Source organism: Mustelus asterias, chromosome 28 (genome assembly GCF_964213995.1).
Source record: "Mustelus asterias chromosome 28, sMusAst1.hap1.1, whole genome shotgun sequence".
NCBI lineage: Eukaryota > Metazoa > Chordata > Chondrichthyes > Carcharhiniformes > Triakidae > Mustelus > Mustelus asterias.
Window position 1 is genome coordinate 28599743 of NC_135828.1, and position 21402 is coordinate 28621144.

Below are 21402 nucleotides of genomic sequence, written 5' to 3' on the forward strand. Positions count from 1 at the left end.
TATTGAATGCTAAGGAATGATTTGATGGAAGTTCTTAGTATTCTGAAAGAAATTGCTACAACAGAGAATATTTTTCTATTTGCTGCTGGAATAACAGATCTCGAAAGGTTGCCACTCAAGTGGATAGAGCTGTGAAGAAGGCCTGTAGTGTGTTAGCTTTTATTAACAGGGGGTTGGAGTTTAAGAGCCGTGGGGTTATGCTGCAACTGTACAGGACCTTGGTGAGACCACATTTGGAATATTGTGTGCAGTCCTGGTCACCTCACTATAGGAAGGATGTGGAAGCGCTGGAAGGAGTGCAGAGGAGATTTACCAGGATGCTGCCTGGTTTGGAGGGTAGGTCATATGAGGAAAGGTTGAGGGAGCTAGGGCTATTCTCTCTGGAGCGGAGGAGGCTGAGGGGAGACTTAATAGAGGTGTATAAAATGATGAAGGGGATAGATAGAGTGAACGTTCAAAGACTATTTCCTCGGGTGGATGGAGCTATTACAAGGGGGCATAACTATAGGGTTCGTGGTGGGAGATACAGGACGGATATCAGAGGTAGGTTCTTTACGCAGAGAGTGGTTGGGGTGTGGAATGGACTGCCTGCAGTGATAGTGGAGTCAGACACTTTAGAAACATTTAAGCGGTTATTGGATAGGCACATGGAGCACACCAGGATGATAGGGAGTGGGATAGCTTGATCTTGGTTTCAGATAAAGCTCGGCACAACATCGTGGGCCGAAGGGCCTGTTCTGTGCTGTACTGTTCTATGTTCTATAACTTTCAGGCTTGGGCCAGGTCTTTTAGGAGAGAGGTTAACACACACCTCTCCACACAATGGAAGGTAGGAACTCTCTCCCACAAAAAGCAGGGGAGATGGTGGTGTAGTGGTATTGTCACTGGACCAGTAATCCAGAGACCCAGGGGTAATGCTCTGGGGACCTGGGTTTGAATCCCACTACGGCAGGTGGTAAAATTCAAATGTAACTTAAAAGAAACCTGGATTTAAAAGATTCATGGATGACCATAAAACCAATGTCAATTGTTGGAAAAACCCATCTGGGTCACTAATCTCCTTTAGGGAAGGAAATCTGCTGTCCTTACCCGGTCTGGCCTACTTGTGACTCCAGAGCTACAGCAATGTGGTTGACTCTCAACTGCACTCAGGGATGGGCAATAAATGCTGACCCAGCCAGCGACACCCACATCTCATGAACAAGAAAATTAATCATATTAAATCTGAGATTAACAGATTTCTGCCAAACTAAAATGGAGTTAGGATACAGATCAGTCACCATCGCATGGAGAGCAGAATAAGTTTGATGGGCTGAATGGTCTCCTGTTCCTTTGTAATTAGATTCAGACGTAAAGGCTGGAATTTTCCAGCTGTTCACGCTACACCACTGAGGTCGGAGAATTTGGCGCTCAACCAAATCAAACGGGGATGAAGTAGAAAGGGTCGAGAGCTTCAAGCTTTTAGGTGTCCAGATCACCAACAACCTGTCCTGTCCCCATGCCAACACTATAGTTAAGAAAGCCACCAATGCCTCTACTTTCTCAGAAGTCTAAGGAAATTTGGCATGCCAGCTACGACTCTCACCAACTTTTACAGATGCACCATAGAAAGCATTCTTTCCGGTTGTATCACAGCTTGGTATGGCTCCTGCTCTGCCCAAGACCGCAAGAAACTACAAAAGGTCGTGAATGTAGCCCAATCCATCACGCAAACCAGCCTCCCATCCACTGGCTCTGTCTACACTTCCCGCTGCCTCGGAAAAGCAGCCAGCATAATTAAGGATTCCACGCATCCCGGACATCCTCTCTTCCACCTTCTTCCATCGGGAAATAGATACAAAAGTCTGAGGTCACGTACCAACCGACTCAAGAACAGCTTCTTCCCTGCTGCTGTCAGACTTCTGAATGGACTTACCTTGCATTAAGTTGATCTTCCTCTACACCCCTAGCTATGACTGTAACACTACATTCTGCACCCACTCCTTTCTTTCTCTATGAACAGTATGTCTCTCTAGCACGCAAGAAATAATACTTTTCACTATGCTAATACATAGAGTCATAGAGGTTTACAGCATGGAAACAGGCCCTTCGGCCCAACTTGTCCATGCCGCCTTTTTTCTTAAACGCCTAAGCTAATCCCAATTGCCCGCATTTGGCCCACATCCCTCTATACCCATCTTAGCCATGTAACTATCTAAATGCTTTTTAAAAGACAAAATTGTACCCACCTCTACTACTACCTCTGGCAGCTTGTTCCAGACACTCACCACCTTCTGTGTGAAAAAATTGCCCCTCTGGACACTTTTGTATCTCTCCCCTCTCACCTTAAACCTATGCCCTCTAGTTTTAGACTCCCCTACCTTTGGGAAAAGATATTGACGATCTAGCTGATCTGTGCCCCTCATTATTTTATAGACCTCTATAAGATCATCCCCTCAGCCTCCTATGCTACATGTGACAATAAATCAAATCTCCGATCACTGCAGCAGGAGCGGAGAATCCTGCTGGTGTGAATAGTCAGAGAATTTCAGCCAAAAGCCTCTTATAGAAGCATTTTTTGCCCTCAATGCATCGACAGTGGAACTCCCTCCAATCAGATGACAATATGAATACTGTGCTGGGCTAATTGCCAATTGGCACATGGTTATCACGAGTTCCGTGCCTGCTTCCCTCACCTCCACTTTGCTCCGTCACTATTGGAGCCTCAGCTACATACAATCCATATTATCGGCTCGGACGGGGGAATCTAGTGCACTGCACTCACATTTGCACCAATACAGGGAAACTTGGGAAAGCAAGTTGTGAGGAAGATACAAAGAGATACGCACCGATTAAACGAGCGGGAAAACATTTGGCAGATGGAGTAAAATGTGGAAAAATATAAATCTGCCCACTTTTCTCGACACTGGCACAGACATTGGCTGACCCTGCTCTGGATATTGGGCCGGATCCTATTCCTGACACTGGGCCGGATCTTGTTCCTGACACTGGGCCGGATCTTGTTCCTGACACTGGGCTAGATCCTGTTCCTGACACTGGGCCGGATCCTGATACTGGGTCAGATCCCGTTCCTGACACTGGGCCGGATCCTGTTCCTGACACTGGGCCGGATCCTGTTCCTGACACTGGGCTGGATCCTGTTCCTGACACTGGGCCGGATCCTGTTCCTGACACTGGGCCGGATTCTGTTCCTGACACTGGTCTGGATCCTATTCCTGACACTGGGCTGGATCCTGTTCCTGACACTGAGCCGGATCTTGTTCCTGACACTGGGCCGGATCCTGTTCCTGACACTGGGCCGGATCCTGTTCCTGACACTGGGCCGGATCTTGTTCCTGACACTGGGCCGGATCTTGTTCCTGACACTGGGCCGGATCCTGTTCCTGACACTGGGCCGGATCCTGATACTGGGTCAGATGTTGTTCCTGACACTGGGCCGGATCCTATTCCTGACACTGGGCCGGATCCTGTTCCTGACACTGGGCCGGATCCTATTCCTGACACTGAGCCGGATCTTGTTCCTGACACTGGGCCGGATCTTGTTCCTGACACTGGGCCGGATCCTGTTCCTGACACTGGGCCGGATCCTGTTCCTGACACTGGGCTGGATGCTGTTCCTGACACTGGGCTGGATCCTGTTCCTGACACTGGGCCGGATCCTGTTCCTGACACTGGGCCAGATCCTGATACTGGGTCAGATCCCGTTCCTGACACTGGGCCGGATCCTGACACTGGGCCGGATCCTGTTCCTGACACTGGGCCGGATTCTGTTCCTGACACTGGGCTGGATCCTGTTCCTGACACTGGGCTGGATCCTGTTCCTGACACTGGGCTGGATCCTGTTCCTGACACTGGGCCGGATCCTGTTCCTGACACTGGGCTGGATCCTGTTCCTGACACTGGGCTGGATCCTGTTCCTGACACTGGGCTGGATCCTGTTCCTGACACTGGGCCGGATCCTGTTCCTGACACTGGGCCGGATTCTGTTCCTGACACTGGGCCGGATCCTGACACTGGGCTGGATCCTGTTCTTGACACTGGGCCGGATCTTGTTCCTGACACTGGGCCGGATCCTGTTCCTGACACTGGGCTGGATCCTGTTCCTGACACTGGGCTGGATCTTGTTCCTGACACTGGGATGGATCCTGATCCTGACACTGGGCCGGATCCTGTTCCTGACACTGGGCCGGACCCTGTTCCTGACACTGGGCCGGATCCTGTTCCTGACACTGGGCCGGATCCTGACACTGGGCCGGATCCTGTTCCTGACACTGGGTCTGATCCTGACACTGTGCCGGATCCTGTTCCTGACACTGGGCTGGATCCTGTTCCTGACACTGGGCCGGATCCTGTTCCTGACACTGGGCCGGATCCTGTTCCTGACACAGGGCTGGATCCTGTTCCTGACACTGGGCCGGATCCTATTCCTGACACTGGGCCGGATCCTATTCCTGACACTGGGCTGGATCCTGTTCCTGACACTGGGCCGGATCCTGTTCCTGACACTGGGTCGGATCCTGACACTGGGCCGGATACTGTCACTGGGCTGGATCCTGTTCCTGACACTGGGCCGGATCCTGTTCCTGACACTGAGCCGGATACTGACACTGGGCTGGATCCTGTTCCTGACACTGGGCCGGATCCTGTTCCTGACACTGGGCCCGATCCTGTTCCTGACACTGGGCCGGATACTGACACTGGGCCGGATCCTGTTCCTGACACTGGGCTGGATCCTATTCCTGACACTGGGCTGGATCCTATTCCTGACACTGGGCTGGATCCTGTTCCTGACACTGGGCCGGATCCTGACACTGGGCCGGATCCTGTTCCTGACACTGGGCTGGATCCTGTTCCTGACACTGGGCTGGATCCTGTTCCTGACACTGGGCTGGATCCTGTGCCAGACACTGGGCCAGATCCTGACACTGGGCCGGATCCTGTTCCTGACACTGGGCCGGATCCTGTTCCTGACACTGGGCCGGATTCTGTTCCTGACACTGGGCTGAATCCTATTCCTGACACTGGGCTGGATCCTATTCCTGACACTGGGCCGGATCCTGTTCCTGACACTGGGCCGGATTCTGTTCCTGACACTGGGCCGGATCCTGACACTGGGCCGGATCCTGTTCCTGACACTGAGCCGGATCCTGTTCCTGACACTGGGCTGGATCCTGTTCCTGACACTGGGCTGGATCCTGTTCCTGACACTGGGCCGGATCTTGTTCCTGACACTGGGCCGGATCTTGTTCCTGACACTGGGCCGGATCCTGACACTGGGCCGGATCCTGTTCCTGACACTGGGCTGGACCCTGTTCCTGACACTGGTCCGGATCTTGTTCCTGACACTGGGCTGGATACTGACATTGGGCTGGATCTTGTTCCTGACACTGGAATGGATCCTGATCCTGACACTGGGCCGGATCCTGTTCCTGACACTGGGCTGGATCCTGTTCCTGACACTGGGCCGGATCCTGTTCCTGACACTGGGCCGGATCCTGTTCCTGACACTGGGCCGGATTCTGTTCCTGACACTGGGCTGGATCCTGTTCCTGACACTGGGCCGGATCCTGTTCCTGACACTGGGCCGGATCCTGTTCCTGACACTGGGCTGGATCCTGTTCCTGACACTGGGCCGGATTCTGTTCCTGACACTGGGCTGGATCTTGTTCCTGACACTGGGCCGGATCCTGTTCCTGACACTGGGCCGGATCCTGACACTGGGCCGGATCCTGTTCCTGACACTGGGCCGGATTCTGTTCCTGACACTGGGCTGGATCTTGTTCCTGACACTGGGCCGGATCCTGTTCCTGACACTGGGCCGGATCCTGACACTGGGCTGGATCCTGTTCCTGACACTGGGCCGGATCCTGTTCCTGACACTGGGCTGGATCCTGATACTGGGCTGGATCCTGTTCCTGACGTTGGGCCGGATCCTGTTCCTGACACTGGGCTGGATCCTGATACTGGGCTGGATCCTGTTCCTGACGTTGGGCCGGATCCTGTTCCTGACACTGGGATGGATCCTGATACTGGGCTGGATCCTGTTCCTGACACTGGGCCGGATCCTGACACTGGGCTGGATCCTGTTCTTGACACTGGGCTGGATCCTGTTCCTGACACTGGGCTGGATCTTGTTCCTGACACTGGGCTGGTTCCTGTTCCTGACACTGGGCTGGATCCTGATACTGGGCTGGATCCTGTTCCTGACGTTGGGCCGGATCCTGTTCCTGACACTGGGCTGGATCGTGATACTGGGCTGGACCCTGTTCCTGACGTTGGGCCGGATCCTGTTCCTGACACTGGGCTGGATCCTGATACTGGGCTGGATCTTGTTCCTGACGTTGGGCCGGATCCTGTTCCTGACACTGGGCTGGATCCTGATACTGGGCTGGATCCTGTTCCTGACGTTGGGCCGGTTCCTGTTCCTGACACTGGACTGGATCCTGATACTGGGCTGGATCCTGTTCCTGACACTGGGCCGGATCCTGACACTGGGCTGGATCCTGTTCTTGACACTGGGCTGGATCCTGTTCCTGACACTGGGCTGGATCTTGTTCCTGACACTGGGCCGGTTCCTGTTCCTGACACTGGGCCGGATCCTGTTCCTGACACTGGGCCGGATCCTGACACTGGGCTGGATCCTGTTCTTGACACTGGGCTGGATCCTGTTCCTGACACTGGGATGGATCCTGATCCTGACACTGGGCCGGTTCCTGTTCCTGACACTGGGCTGGATCCTGTTCCTGACACTGGGCTGGATCCTGTTCCTGACACTGGGATGGATCCTGATCCTGACACTGGGCCGGATCCTGTTCCTGACACTGGGCCGGATCCTGTGCCTGACACTGGGCCGGATCCTGTTCCTGACACTGGGCTGGATCCTGTTCCTGACATTGGACTGGATCCTGTTCCTGACACTGGGCCGGATCCTGACACTGGGCTGGATCCTGTTCCTGACACTGGGCCGGATCCTGTTCCTGACACTGGGCCGGATCCTGACACTGGGCCGGATACTGACACTGGGCCGGATCCTGTTCCCGACACTGGGCCGGATCCTGTTCCTGACACTGGGCCGGATCCTGACACTGGGCCGGATACTGACACTGGGCCGGATCCTGTTCCTGACACTGGGCTGGATCCTATTCCTGACACTGGGCTGGATCCTATTCCTGACACTGGGCTGGATCCTGTTCCTGACACTGGGCTGGATCCTATTCCTGACACTGGGCCGGATCCTATTCCTGACACTGGGCTGCATCCTATTCCTGACACTGGGCTGGATCCTATTCCTGACACTGGGCTGGATCCTATTCCTGACACTGGGCTGGATCCTATTCCTGACACTGGGCTGGATCCTATTCCTGACACTGGGCTGGATCCTATTCCTGACACTGGGCTGGATCCTATTCCTGACACTGGGCCGGATCCTGTTCCTGACACTGGGTCGGATCCTGTTCCTGACGCTGGGCTGGATCCTGTTCCTGACACTGGGCCGGATCCTGACACTGGGCCGGATACTGTCACTGGGCCAGATCCTGTTCCTGACACTGGGCTGGATCCTGTTCCTGACACTGGGCCGGATCCTGACACTGGGCCGGATCCTGTGCCAGACACTGGGCCAGATCCTGACACTGGGCTGGATCCTGTTCCTGACACTGGGCCGGATCCTGTTCCTGACACTGGGCCGGATCCTGTTCCTGACACTGGGCCGGATCCTGTTCCTGACACTGGGCCGGATTCTGTTCCTGACACTGGGCCGGATCCTGACACTGAGCTGGATCCTGTTCCTGACACTGGGCCGGATCTTCTTCCTGACACTGGGCTGGATACTAACATTGGGCTGGATCCTGTTCCTGACACTTGGCCGGATCTTGTTCCTGACACTGGGATGGATCCTGATCCTGACACTGGGCCGGATCCTGTTCCTGACACTGGGCCGGATCCTGACACTAGGCCGGATCCTGTTCCTGACACTGGGCTGGATCCTATTCCTGACACTGGGCCGGATCCTGTTCCTGACACTGGGTCTGATCCTGTTCCTGACACAGGGCTGGATCCTGTTCCTGACACTGGACTGGATCCTGTTCCTGACACTGGGCCGGATCCTGACACTGGGCTGGATCCTGTTCCTGACACTGGGTCTGATCCTGACACTGGGCCGGATCCTGTTCCTGACACTGGGCTGGATCCTGTTCCTGACACTGGGCCGGATCCTGTTCCTGACACTGGGCCCGATCCTGTTCCTGACACTGGGCCGGATCCTGACACTGGGCCGGATACTGACACTGGGCCGGATCCTGTTCCTGACACTGGGCCGGATCCTATTCCTGACACTGGGCTGGATCCTATTCCTGACACTGGGCCGGATCCTGTTCCTGACACTGGGCCGGATCCTATTCCTGACACTGGGCTGGATCCTATTCCTGACACTGGGCCGGATCCTGTTCCTGACACTGGGCTGGATCCTGACACTGGGCCGGATACTGTCACTGGGCCGGATCCTGTTCCTGACACTGGGTCGGATCCTGTTCCTGACACTGGGCTGGATCCTGTTCCTGACACTGGGCCGGATCCTGTTCCTGACACTGGGCCGGATCCTGACACTGGGCCGGATACTGACACTGGGCCGGATCCTGTTCCTGACACTGGGCCGGATACTGTTCCTGACACTGGGCCGGATACTGTTCCTGACACTGGGCCGGATCCTGACACTGGGCCGGATACTGACACTGGGCCGGATTCTGTTCCTGACACTGGGCCGGATCCTGTTCCTGACACTGGGCTGGATCCTGTTCCTGACACTGGGCCGGATCCTGTTCCTGACACTGGGCCAGATCCTGTTCCTGACACTGGGCCGGATCCTGACACTGGGCCGGATACTGACACTGGGCCGGATCCTGTTCCTGACACTGGGCCGGATACTGTTCCTGACACTGGGCCGGATACTGTTCCTGACACTGGGCCGGATTCTGTTCCTGACACTGGGCCAGATCCTGTTCCTGACACTGGGCTGGATCCTGTTCCCGACACTGGGCCGGATCCTGTTCCTGACACTGGGCCGGATCCTGTTCCTGACACTGGGCCGGATCCTGTTCCTGACACTGGGCCGGATCCTGACACTGGGCCGGATACTGACACTGGGCCGGATTCTGTTCCTGACACTGGGCCGGATCCTGTTCCTGACACTGGGCTGGATCCTGTTCCCGACACTGGGCCGGATCCTGTTCCTGACACTGGGCCCGATCCTGTTCCTGACACTGGGCCGGATCCTGACACTGGGCCGGATACTGACACTGCGCCGGATCCTGTTCCTGACACTGGGCTGGATCCTATTCCTGACACTGGGCTGGATCCTATTCCTGACACTGGGCCGGATCCTGTTCCTGACACTGGGCTGGATCCTGACACTGGGCCGGATACTGTCACTGGGCCAGATCCTGTTCCTGACACTGGGTCGGATCCTGTTCCTGACGCTGGGCTGGATCCTGTTCCTGACACTGGGCCGGATCCTGACACTGGGCCGGATCCTGTTCCTGACACTGGGCTGGATCCTGTTCCTGACACTGGGCTGGATCCTGTGCCAGACACTGGGCCAGATCCTGACACTGGGCTGGATCCTGTTCCTGACACTGGGCCGGATCCTGTTCCTGACACTGGGCAGTATCCTGTTCCTGACACTGGACTGGATCCTGTTCCTGACACTGGGCCGGATCCTGTTCCTGACACTGGGCCGGATTCTGTTCCTGACACTAGGCCGGATCCTGACACTGGGCCGGATCCTGTTCCTGACACTGGGCCGGATCTTGTTCCTGACACTGGGCTGGATACTGACATTGGGCTGGATCCTGTTCCTGACACTGGGCCGGATCCTGACACTAGGCCGGATCCTGTTCCTGACACTGGGCTGGATCCTATTCCTGACACTGGGCTGGATCCTATTCCTGACACTGGGCTGGATCCTGTTCCTGACACTGGGCAGTATCCTGTTCCTGACACTGGACTGGATCCTGTTCCTGACACTGGGCCGGATCCTGACACTGGGCTGGATCCTGTTCCTGACACTGGGCCGGATCCTGTTCTGACACTGGGCCGGATCCTGTTCCTGACACTGGCCCGGATCCTGACACTGGGCCGGATACTGACACTGGGCCGGATCCTGTTCCTGACACTGGGCCGGATCCTGACACTGGGCTGGATCCTGTTCCTGATACTGGGCCCGATCCTGTTCCTGACACTGGGCCCGATCCTGACACTGGGCCGGATACTGACACTGGGCCGGATCCTGTTCCTGACACTGGGCCGGATCCTATTCCTGACACTGGGCTGGATCCTATTCCTGACACTGGGCCGGATCCTGTTCCTGACACTGGGCCGGATCCTGTTCCTGACACTGGGCTGGATCCTGACACTGGGCCGTATCCTGGTCCTGACACTGGGCTGAATCCTGTTCCTGACACTGGGCTGGATCCTGTGCCAGACACTGGGCCAGATCCTGACACTGGGCTGGATCCTGTTCCTGACACTGGGCCGGATCCTGTTCCTGACACTGGGCCGGATCCTGATCCTGACACTGGGCTGGATCCTGTTCCTGACACTGGGCCGGATCCTGTTCCTGACACTGGGCCGGATCCTGTTCCTGACACTGGGCTGAATCCTATTCCTGACACTGGGCTGGATCCTATTCCTGACACTGGGCCGGATCCTGTTCCTGACACTGGGCCGGATTCTGTTCCTGACACTGGGCCGGATCCTGACACTGGGCCGGATCCTGTTCCTGACACTGAGCCGGATCCTGTTCCTGACACTGGGCTGGATCCTGTTCCTGACACTGGGCTGGATCCTGTTCCTGACACTGGGCCGGATCTTGTTCCTGACACTGGGCCGGATCTTGTTCCTGACACTGGGCCGGATCCTGACACTGGGCCGGATCCTGTTCCTGACACTGGGCTGGACCCTGTTCCTGACACTGGTCCGGATCTTGTTCCTGACACTGGGCTGGATACTGACATTGGGCTGGATCTTGTTCCTGACACTGGAATGGATCCTGATCCTGACACTGGGCCGGATCCTGTTCCTGACACTGGGCTGGATCCTGTTCCTGACACTGGGCCGGATCCTGTTCCTGACACTGGGCCGGATCCTGTTCCTGACACTGGGCCGGATTCTGTTCCTGACACTGGGCTGGATCCTGTTCCTGACACTGGGCCGGATCCTGTTCCTGACACTGGGCCGGATCCTGTTCCTGACACTGGGCTGGATCCTGTTCCTGACACTGGGCCGGATTCTGTTCCTGACACTGGGCTGGATCTTGTTCCTGACACTGGGCCGGATCCTGTTCCTGACACTGGGCCGGATCCTGACACTGGGCCGGATCCTGTTCCTGACACTGGGCCGGATTCTGTTCCTGACACTGGGCTGGATCTTGTTCCTGACACTGGGCCGGATCCTGTTCCTGACACTGGGCCGGATCCTGACACTGGGCTGGATCCTGTTCCTGACACTGGGCCGGATCCTGTTCCTGACACTGGGCTGGATCCTGATACTGGGCTGGATCCTGTTCCTGACGTTGGGCCGGATCCTGTTCCAGACACTGGGCTGGATCCTGATACTGGGCTGGATCCTGTTCCTGACGTTGGGCCGGATCCTGTTCCTGACACTGGGATGGATCCTGATACTGGGCTGGATCCTGTTCCTGACACTGGGCCGGATCCTGACACTGGGCTGGATCCTGTTCTTGACACTGGGCTGGATCCTGTTCCTGACACTGGGCTGGATCTTGTTCCTGACACTGGGCTGGTTCCTGTTCCTGACACTGGGCTGGATCCTGATACTGGGCTGGATCCTGTTCCTGACGTTGGGCCGGATCCTGTTCCTGACACTGGGCTGGATCGTGATACTGGGCTGGACCCTGTTCCTGACGTTGGGCCGGATCCTGTTCCTGACACTGGGCTGGATCCTGATACTGGGCTGGATCTTGTTCCTGACGTTGGGCCGGATCCTGTTCCTGACACTGGGCTGGATCCTGATACTGGGCTGGATCCTGTTCCTGACGTTGGGCCGGTTCCTGTTCCTGACACTGGACTGGATCCTGATACTGGGCTGGATCCTGTTCCTGACACTGGGCCGGATCCTGACACTGGGCTGGATCCTGTTCTTGACACTGGGCTGGATCCTGTTCCTGACACTGGGCTGGATCTTGTTCCTGACACTGGGCCGGTTCCTGTTCCTGACACTGGGCCGGATCCTGTTCCTGACACTGGGCCGGATCCTGACACTGGGCTGGATCCTGTTCTTGACACTGGGCTGGATCCTGTTCCTGACACTGGGATGGATCCTGATCCTGACACTGGGCCGGTTCCTGTTCCTGACACTGGGCTGGATCCTGTTCCTGACACTGGGCTGGATCCTGTTCCTGACACTGGGATGGATCCTGATCCTGACACTGGGCCGGATCCTGTTCCTGACACTGGGCCGGATCCTGTGCCTGACACTGGGCCGGATCCTGTTCCTGACACTGGGCTGGATCCTGTTCCTGACACTGGACTGGATCCTGTTCCTGACACTGGGCCGGATCCTGACACTGGGCTGGATCCTGTTCCTGACACTGGGCCGGATCCTGTTCCTGACACTGGGCCGGATCCTGACACTGGGCCGGATACTGACACTGGGCCGGATCCTGTTCCCGACACTGGGCCGGATCCTGTTCCTGACACTGGGCCGGATCCTGACACTGGGCCGGATACTGACACTGGGCCGGATCCTGTTCCTGACACTGGGCTGGATCCTATTCCTGACACTGGGCTGGATCCTATTCCTGACACTGGGCTGGATCCTGTTCCTGACACTGGGCTGGATCCTATTCCTGACACTGGGCCGGATCCTATTCCTGACACTGGGCTGCATCCTATTCCTGACACTGGGCTGGATCCTATTCCTGACACTGGGCTGGATCCTATTCCTGACACTGGGCTGGATCCTATTCCTGACACTGGGCTGGATCCTATTCCTGACACTGGGCTGGATCCTATTCCTGACACTGGGCTGGATCCTATTCCTGACACTGGGCCGGATCCTGTTCCTGACACTGGGTCGGATCCTGTTCCTGACGCTGGGCTGGATCCTGTTCCTGACACTGGGCCGGATCCTGACACTGGGCCGGATACTGTCACTGGGCCAGATCCTGTTCCTGACACTGGGCTGGATCCTGTTCCTGACACTGGGCCGGATCCTGACACTGGGCCGGATCCTGTGCCAGACACTGGGCCAGATCCTGACACTGGGCTGGATCCTGTTCCTGACACTGGGCCGGATCCTGTTCCTGACACTGGGCCGGATCCTGTTCCTGACACTGGGCCGGATCCTGTTCCTGACACTGGGCCGGATTCTGTTCCTGACACTGGGCCGGATCCTGACACTGAGCTGGATCCTGTTCCTGACACTGGGCCGGATCTTCTTCCTGACACTGGGCTGGATACTAACATTGGGCTGGATCCTGTTCCTGACACTTGGCCGGATCTTGTTCCTGACACTGGGATGGATCCTGATCCTGACACTGGGCCGGATCCTGTTCCTGACACTGGGCCGGATCCTGACACTAGGCCGGATCCTGTTCCTGACACTGGGCTGGATCCTATTCCTGACACTGGGCCGGATCCTGTTCCTGACACTGGGTCTGATCCTGTTCCTGACACAGGGCTGGATCCTGTTCCTGACACTGGACTGGATCCTGTTCCTGACACTGGGCCGGATCCTGACACTGGGCTGGATCCTGTTCCTGACACTGGGTCTGATCCTGACACTGGGCCGGATCCTGTTCCTGACACTGGGCTGGATCCTGTTCCTGACACTGGGCCGGATCCTGTTCCTGACACTGGGCCCGATCCTGTTCCTGACACTGGGCCGGATCCTGACACTGGGCCGGATACTGACACTGGGCCGGATCCTGTTCCTGACACTGGGCCGGATCCTATTCCTGAAACTGGGCTGGATCCTATTCCTGACACTGGGCCGGATCCTGTTCCTGACACTGGGCCGGATCCTATTCCTGACACTGGGCTGGATCCTATTCCTGACACTGGGCCGGATCCTGTTCCTGACACTGGGCTGGATCCTGACACTGGGCCGGATACTGTCACTGGGCCGGATCCTGTTCCTGACACTGGGTCGGATCCTGTTCCTGACACTGGGCTGGATCCTGTTCCTGACACTGGGCCGGATCCTGTTCCTGACACTGGGCCGGATCCTGACACTGGGCCGGATACTGACACTGGGCCGGATCCTGTTCCTGACACTGGGCCGGATACTGTTCCTGACACTGGGCCGGATACTGTTCCTGACACTGGGCCGGATCCTGACACTGGGCCGGATACTGACACTGGGCCGGATTCTGTTCCTGACACTGGGCCGGATCCTGTTCCTGACACTGGGCTGGATCCTGTTCCTGACACTGGGCCGGATCCTGTTCCTGACACTGGGCCAGATCCTGTTCCTGACACTGGGCCGGATCCTGACACTGGGCCGGATACTGACACTGGGCCGGATCCTGTTCCTGACACTGGGCCGGATACTGTTCCTGACACTGGGCCGGATACTGTTCCTGACACTGGGCCGGATTCTGTTCCTGACACTGGGCCGGATCCTGTTCCTGACACTGGGCTGGATCCTGTTCCCGACACTGGGCCGGATCCTGTTCCTGACACTGGGCCGGATCCTGTTCCTGACACTGGGCCGGATCCTGTTCCTGACACTGGGCCGGATCCTGACACTGGGCCGGATACTGACACTGGGCCGGATTCTGTTCCTGACACTGGGCCGGATCCTGTTCCTGACACTGGGCTGGATCCTGTTCCCGACACTGGGCCGGATCCTGTTCCTGACACTGGGCCCGATCCTGTTCCTGACACTGGGCCGGATCCTGACACTGGGCCGGATACTGACACTGCGCCGGATCCTGTTCCTGACACTGGGCTGGATCCTATTCCTGACACTGGGCTGGATCCTATTCCTGACACTGGGCCGGATCCTGTTCCTGACACTGGGCTGGATCCTGACACTGGGCCGGATACTGTCACTGGGCCAGATCCTGTTCCTGACACTGGGTCGGATCCTGTTCCTGACGCTGGGCTGGATCCTGTTCCTGACACTGGGCCGGATCCTGACACTGGGCCGGATCCTGTTCCTGACACTGGGCTGGATCCTGTTCCTGACACTGGGCTGGATCCTGTGCCAGACACTGGGCCAGATCCTGACACTGGGCTGGATCCTGTTCCTGACACTGGGCCAGATCCTGTTCCTGACACTGGGCAGTATCCTGTTCCTGACACTGGACTGGATCCTGTTCCTGACACTGGGCCGGATCCTGTTCCTGACACTGGGCCGGATTCTGTTCCTGACACTAGGCCGGATCCTGACACTGGGCCGGATCCTGTTCCTGACACTGGGCCGGATCTTGTTCCTGACACTGGGCTGGATACTGACATTGGGCTGGATCCTGTTCCTGACACTGGGCCGGATCCTGACACTAGGCCGGATCCTGTTCCTGACACTGGGCTGGATCCTATTCCTGACACTGGGCTGGATCCTATTCCTGACACTGGGCTGGATCCTGTTCCTGACACTGGGCAGTATCCTGTTCCTGACACTGGACTGGATCCTGTTCCTGACACTGGGCCGGATCCTGACACTGGGCTGGATCCTGTTCCTGACACTGGGCCGGATCCTGTTCTGACACTGGGCCGGATCCTGTTCCTGACACTGGCCCGGATCCTGACACTGGGCCGGATACTGACACTGGGCCGGATCCTGTTCCTGACACTGGGCCGGATCCTGACACTGGGCTGGATCCTGTTCCTGATACTGGGCCCGATCCTGTTCCTGACACTGGGCCCGATCCTGACACTGGGCCGGATACTGACACTGGGCCGGATCCTGTTCCTGACACTGGGCCGGATCCTATTCCTGACACTGGGCTGGATCCTATTCCTGACACTGGGCCGGATCCTGTTCCTGACACTGGGCCGGATCCTGTTCCTGACACTGGGCTGGATCCTGACACTGGGCCGTATCCTGGTCCTGACACTGGGCTGAATCCTGTTCCTGACACTGGGCTGGATCCTGTGCCAGACACTGGGCCAGATCCTGACACTGGGCTGGATCCTGTTCCTGACACTGGGCCGGATCCTGTTCCTGACACTGGGCCGGATCCTGATCCTGACACTGGGCTGGATCCTGTTCCTGACACTGGGCCGGATCCTGTTCCTGACACTGGACCCGATCCTGTTCCTGACACTGGGCCGGATCCTGACACTGGGCCGGATACTGACACTGGGCCGGATCCTGTTCCTGACACTGGGCCGGATCCTATTCCTGACACTGGGCTGGATCCTATTCCTGACACTGGGCCGGATCCTGTTCCTGACACTGGGCCGGATCCTATTCCTGACACTGGGCTGGATCCTATTCCTGACACTGGGCCGGATCCTGTTCCTGACACTGGGCTGGATCCTGACACTGGGCCGGATACTGTCACTGGGCCGGATCCTGTTCCTGACACTGGGTCGGATCCTGTTCCTGACACTGGGCTGGATCCTGTTCCTGACACTGGGCCGGATCCTGTTCCTGACACTGGGCCGGATCCTGACACTGGGCCGGATACTGACACTGGGCCGGATCCTGTTCCTGACACTGGGCCGGATACTGTTCCTGACACTGGGCCGGATACTGTTCCTGACACTGGGCCGGATCCTGACACTGGGCCGGATACTGACACTGGGCCGGATTCTGTTCCTGACACTGGGCCGGATCCTGTTCCTGACACTGGGCTGGATCCTGTTCCTGACACTGGGCCGGATCCTGTTCCTGACACTGGGCCAGATCCTGTTCCTGACACTGGGCCGGATCCTGACACTGGGCCGGATACTGACACTGGGCCGGATCCTGTTCCTGACACTGGGCCGGATACTGTTCCTGACACTGGGCCGGATACTGTTCCTGACACTGGGCCGGATTCTGTTCCTGACACTGGGCCGGATCCTGTTCCTGACACTGGGCTGGATCCTGTTCCCGACACTGGGCCGGATCCTGTTCCTGACACTGGGCCGGATCCTGTTCCTGACACTGGGCCGGATCCTGTTCCTGACACTGGGCCGGATCCTGACACTGGGCCGGATACTGACACTGGGCCGGATTCTGTTCCTGACACTGGGCCGGATCCTGTTCCTGACACTGGGCTGGATCCTGTTCCCGACACTGGGCCGGATCCTGTTCCTGACACTGGGCCCGATCCTGTTCCTGACACTGGGCCGGATCCTGACACTGGGCCGGATACTGACACTGCGCCGGATCCTGTTCCTGACACTGGGCTGGATCCTATTCCTGACACTGGGCTGGATCCTATTCCTGACACTGGGCCGGATCCTGTTCCTGACACTGGGCTGGATCCTGACACTGGGCCGGATACTGTCACTGGGCCAGATCCTGTTCCTGACACTGGGTCGGATCCTGTTCCTGACGCTGGGCTGGATCCTGTTCCTGACACTGGGCCGGATCCTGACACTGGGCCGGATCCTGTTCCTGACACTGGGCTGGATCCTGTTCCTGACACTGGGCTGGATCCTGTGCCAGACACTGGGCCAGATCCTGACACTGGGCTGGATCCTGTTCCTGACACTGGGCCGGATCCTGTTCCTGACACTGGGCAGTATCCTGTTCCTGACACTGGACTGGATCCTGTTCCTGACACTGGGCCGGATCCTGTTCCTGACACTGGGCCGGATTCTGTTCCTGACACTAGGCCGGATCCTGACACTGGGCCGGATCCTGTTCCTGACACTGGGCCGGATCTTGTTCCTGACACTGGGCTGGATACTGACATTGGGCTGGATCCTGTTCCTGACACTGGGCCGGATCCTGACACTAGGCCGGATCCTGTTCCTGACACTGGGCTGGATCCTATTCCTGACACTGGGCTGGATCCTATTCCTGACACTGGGCTGGATCCTGTTCCTGACACTGGGCAGTATCCTGTTCCTGACACTGGACTGGATCCTGTTCCTGACACTGGGCCGGATCCTGACACTGGGCTGGATCCTGTTCCTGACACTGGGCCGGATCCTGTTCTGACACTGGGCCGGATCCTGTTCCTGACACTGGCCCGGATCCTGACACTGGGCCGGATACTGACACTGGGCCGGATCCTGTTCCTGACACTGGGCCGGATCCTGACACTGGGCTGGATCCTGTTCCTGATACTGGGCCCGATCCTGTTCCTGACACTGGGCCCGATCCTGACACTGGGCCGGATACTGACACTGGGCCGGATCCTGTTCCTGACACTGGGCCGGATCCTATTCCTGACACTGGGCTGGATCCTATTCCTGACACTGGGCCGGATCCTGTTCCTGACACTGGGCCGGATCCTGTTCCTGACACTGGGCTGGATCCTGACACTGGGCCGTATCCTGGTCCTGACACTGGGCTGAATCCTGTTCCTGACACTGGGCTGGATCCTGTGCCAGACACTGGGCCAGATCCTGACACTGGGCTGGATCCTGTTCCTGACACTGGGCCGGATCCTGTTCCTGACACTGGGCCGGATCCTGATCCTGACACTGGGCTGGATCCTGTTCCTGACACTGGGCCGGATCCTGTTCCTGACACTGGGCCGGATCCTGTTCCTGACACTGGGCTGGATCCTATTCCTGACACTGGGCCGGATCCTGTTCCTGACACTGGGCCGGATCCTGTTCCTGACACTGGGATGAATCCCGTCAACACTGTGAATAGAATCCCACAGCGCACCCCTTTCCGTTCCCTGAAAGACTCCCCAGCTGCCATAGTGAGGCCAGCGCACCCTTCCATCCGTTCCCCCTCATCCTCAGGAATCAACAGGAAGATCCCACTGTCTTCCCCCACAATGGAAACTGTGATCTCTATCCCATGTGTGAAACATCCAACATCTCCCTGGAGTGGGGGTGAGTTCGGGAGTGTGGGGGAAGGCTGGAGGGATGCTCAATTTGCATAAAAGGAACATGTTACAGAGCAGATGTTTACAGGGAACGTTTGACATTAAAATGAGGCAGGGTTTAACGCAAGGTTTCATTTAAAGGAGCTCCCAGTTATTTTCAAGGTAGTGTTGTTTTGCAGCCAGCCATGTTCAGGACGTGTCTCAAACACTGGCCTCCTGCACGGGAAACTCCGGTTAGCACCTGGATTCCCTCTGCCCTCATTTTACCAGCTCTCTCTATAAAAGGCAAATTCTAATTAAAAGGGCTGCAAACTCACTCACTCCCCAGTAAAGGACACACAGCTAGCTGCAACTATAAAGCGATGTTTGATCTTTCTCCCGACTTTGGAACACCTATTAAACTGCAGAGCGATAAATTAAGAAACGTTTCTTGAAGGGATCACAGCCTCGGCGCAGCCAAACAAACTAACCCCCCCGCCGGCCCCCTCACCCTCACTCACACCCTAACCCCAACCCCAACCCCTGCCTCACACCGAGCCACCCCCCCACCCCCCTCCACAATCCCCCCCCCCCCCCCCCCCCCCCCGCCGGCCCCCTCACCCTCACTCACACCCTAACCCGAACCCCAACCCCTGCCTCACACCGAGCCACCCCCCCACCCCCCTCCACAATCACCCCCCCCCCCGCCCCCCGCCGGCCCCCTCACCCTCACTCACACCCTAACCCGAACCCCAACCCCTGCCTCACACCGAGCCACCCCCCCACCCCCCTCCACAATCCCCCCCCCCCCCCCCCCCCCCGCCGGCCCCCTCACCCTCACTCACACCCTAACCCGAACCCCAACCCCTGCCTCACACCGAGCCACCCCCCCACCCCCCTCCACAATCACCCCCCCCCCCCCCCCCGCCGGCCCCCTCACCCTCACTCACACCCTAACCCCAACCCCAACCCCTGCCTCACACCGAGCCACCCCCCGCCCCACAAACCACCCCCCGCCCCCCCCTCCAACCACCCCCACACCCCGCCGGCCCCCTCACCCTCACTCACACCCGAACCCGAACCCCAACCCCTGCCTCACACCGAGCCACCCCCCCCACAAACCACCCCCCGCCCCCCCCCCCCCCCAACCACCCCCACACTCCCGCCGGCTCCCTCACCCTCACTCACACCCTAACCCTAACCCCAACCCCTGCCTCACACCGAGCTACCCCCCCACCCCACCCCCCCCACAAACCCCCCCCCCCCTCCAACCATCCCCACACCCCCGCCAGCCCCCTCACCCTCACTCACACCCTAACCCCAACCCCAACCCCTGCCTCACACCGAGCCACCTCCCCCACCCCCCTCCACAATCCCCCCCCCCCCCCCCCCGCCGGCCCCCTCACCCTCACTCACACCCTAACCCTAACCCCAACCTCAACCTCTGTCTCACACCGAGCTAACCCCCCCCCCACCCCCACCACCCCACCCGCCCCCCCCCCCCCCGACCTCCTCAACCTCACTCATACCCTAACCCCAACAACTCCAAACTCTGCCTAACAGATAGAATGGAAGAGGGGCTGAATGGCCATCCCCTGTTTCTGTGTTCCTAAGCAACGTTTCCCTGTCTGTTGGGGGCTAGTTTATTGGAACTTGTAACCTTCCTGTAACCCGACCAGGGTGCATCACCTTAATGAACCTCAGCAGGCTGGTTAACCATGAAGGGCATCACACACAAGCCACACCTTCACTTACATGCGTTTGGAGGGGGTGTGGGGGGTGGGGATTGGTGAGGGTGGGAGGATGTGGGGGGGTGTGGGTTGGTGGGGGAGGGAGGGTGTGGGGGGGTGGGGGTTGGTGAGGGTGGGAGGGTGTGGGGTTGGTGAGGGTGGGAGGGTGTGGGGTTGGTGAGGGTGGGAGGGTGTGGGGTTGGTGAGGGTGTGGGGTGTTGCGGGGGTTGGTGAGGCGGGGGGGGGGGAGGGGGTGGGAGGGTGTCGGGGGGGAATAGCTTTGACTTTATGGTCTTTGGATAAGCTGCTTCAGGCCAGAGCAGCAACTGAACCTGGGAGCTTCAATCTCACCGTGTGTGAACATACACAGGGCAGCAGGAAGACACATGTGTGTGTGTGAGTGTGTGTGTGTGTGTGTGAGTGTGTGTGTGTGTGTGTGAGTGTGTGTGTGTGACTGTGTGTGTGTGTGACTGTGTGTGTATATGTCAGTGTGTGTGAGTGTGTGTGTCACTGTGTGTGAGTGTGTGTGTGTGTGTGACTGTGTGTGTGTGTGTGTGTGTGACTGTGTGTGTGTGTGTGTATGAGTGTGAATGTGTGGGTGTGTCGTGTGTCTGTGTGTGTGTGGATGTGTATGTGAGTGTGTGTGAGTGTGTGTGTGACTGTGTGTGAGTGTGTGTGTGTGTGTGGGTGGGTGGGTGTGTGTGGGTGTGTGTATGTGTGTGCGTGTTT